General features: G+C 57.5%; 1 protein-coding gene across 1 annotated transcript in view; it reads right to left on the reverse strand.

Moving 5' to 3' along the window:
* LOC107214040 (bone morphogenetic protein 8B-like) overlaps positions 1 to 2,523 on the reverse strand; it is a 20,894-nt gene that overhangs the window by 15,213 nt on the left and 3,158 nt on the right. The gene's annotated exons all lie outside the window — the stretch shown is intronic.

Genomic DNA, 2,523 nt, shown 5'->3' on the forward strand with positions numbered 1-2,523 from the left:
CCCCAGGTTATTCTTGTGCTCCCCCAGGTTATTCTTGTGCGCTTTCTGTGCTTCTATAAACTGCGCATCAGTCGTAATTACCGGTCCTGGCTGCTCCCGATGGGTCCCCATCATCATTTCAGACACCAAATTAAAAGGAAATGCCAGGATATTCAACCACATCAAGTGCTCTGGGTCCTAAAATAGGTTTAAAGGAGATGCAGGGAAGATGCTGTCCTTCACTAGGAAAAAAATAAGCTCTGGAGGCTTTTTGGAGTGGGGAGGGGTTTATCCCAACACAAAACTCCCAGTTTTTGGCTCGTGAGTGCTTCCTTCTTGCTCCTGGGATGAGCAGGACACGGGGCCAGCTCTGGACACCCCCAGTCCTGGGACACAGCCTTGGCCCCTGCCCTACACACATCCAGCCAGGAGCAGGTGGATCCCAGGGATTTATCTGGGAGCTTTTCCCATTGAAACACACACAGAGGGGTTCACACAGGGCACTGACAGCCCGGCACAGGCTGCCCTGGGGTGGATGGAGAGAAGAGGAGGCTCAAATTGCTGCAGAATGAAGCCAGGGGTGGGAAAATCCTGAGCCAGCTGGATTTCAGTGGGAATTGTGTGGGGGAGAGGGCAGTGGGTGATGAACTCCCAGCGTGGAGCACAACCCAACCCCTGAAATTCAATTAAAGAGGCTGCCCCGAGCTCCCACCCCACGCTTGTGCTTCCCTGAAGAGCCTGGGGTGCTGTGGCTGTTTTTTGTTTGTGTCCTGCATTCCTCTCCCCGGTGCTCCCTGGATTTTCCAGGAAGGTGTTCGGCTGTGGGCACAGCTTCATCTGAAACATGGAATCACACACTGCTTTGGGTTGGAAGGAACCTTAAAGATCAGCTAATTCTGACCCCTTGCTGTGGTCAGGGACACCTTCCAATGGATCAGGAGCCAGGGATGCCAGCAGGGAAAGGGGGGATGTGTGTGCTGAGGTGTCCTGGGGAGCTCGGGAGTGCTGTGAGTGTCCTCTCCCCCTTCCCATCACAAATCTGCTCATCCGTGACTCACAGCTGAGGAGAAATCCCAAAGCCCATCCTCACCCCGAGCTTAAAAACCCATCATCCCACCTGGCTGCTCCTCCAGGGGCACAGAAATATCCCAGGTCAGGCTTTATCCTGGCTGCAGAGCAGCCGAAGGGGTGGCACGGGCGGATCCAGCACCACCAAAGGCAGCTGGGGGTGGCCCTGGCTGTCCCTGTCCCCCAGACTGGGCCGTGTTTGTGCTGCAGGGAGCTTTGGCATTCCCCCATCCCGGGATGGAGGTGCCGACAGCCGGGCTCACACAGGGCTGGCTGCAGGCGGAGAGGTCCGAGTGCCCAATGGGGCACGGCCTTTACCCCATTTGCATGTCCCATCAGGATAATTGTGCAGCTAATTTTGTATGCAAATGAGAGCTGGCCTTCTCCCACAAAAAAAACCAAACAACCCTTATTTAATTAACATGAAGGGGTTGATGGAGCCACAGAAATCAAAGCCATTCAAATTGGAGGCTGGAGCTGGGTTCCCCAACTTTCCTGGCTACTCCAGGAGCGCTGGGAAGGGGACAGGGCCCCCCTGTACCCGCAGTGACGCTTCCCAAAGGCTCCCCTGCACATCCCACCCTGCTTCCCATCAGCCCTGACCATTTCAAATCCCATTTTGGTGCTCGGCTGTTGTCCCAAGTGCTGAGGGGATTTGGTGCTTCGGTTTTTTGTCTCCATCGCTCCCAGCTTTCCCGGGATGATGAGCTCCAGCAGTTCCCTCAGGCCGCTGGAGGGGAGCTGGGTGCACCTGTGGGTGCTCCTGGGTGTGTCCCAGGGAGACTCCTCACACCCACACGGGGTACGGGGGGTGTAGGAATGGGTGAGAGGCACCTCTGGAGCCCCTCCCTCACCTAAACCTCCTCCCAGGAGTGCAGATCCCCCTCCCATCCTTTAATTCCAATTCTCCCATCCTCACAGGTTGGGGAGGACTTTATGCTTGGGGCACCCAAACACCCCTGAAGGGGCAGAGAGCAGCTCCACACCCGAGCTCTGGGTCTGCAAACCCCACTGGGTTCGGAGCTCCTGCTCGGAGAGAGGACTCAGCTCATCCCGAGATGCTGGGAACAGCTCCGCTGCTGCTCCAGCAGCTGGCTGGGGGGATGCTGGAGCCTGGGAACAAGCTGGACGGGATTCCAGCAGCAATGAGCAGCCTGGAGGATTTTATTCGGAGCCCTGATTCCCGTCTAGGGTGACCCTGCTGCTGTTCCCAGAGCTGCTGTCCCGAGCCCCCTCCCCTCCCCACCTTGTGCCCACTGAAATGGGGAGAGGGGCGGGGGGCGAGGCTCCCTCAGCTCGCCCTTGCTGCAGGACATTCCCCTTCTCCATTTCCCCTTTTTAAACGAAGTTGGGATTTATCCCGGCCGCTTTCACCAACACTCGTGTCCCTCACGGCCACCGTGTCCCTCACAGCCACCGTGTCCCTCACAGCCACCATGTCCCTCACAGCCACCGTGTCCCTCACAGCCACCGTGT

Source organism: Parus major, chromosome 23, assembly GCF_001522545.3.
Source record: "Parus major isolate Abel chromosome 23, Parus_major1.1, whole genome shotgun sequence".
NCBI lineage: Eukaryota > Metazoa > Chordata > Aves > Passeriformes > Paridae > Parus > Parus major.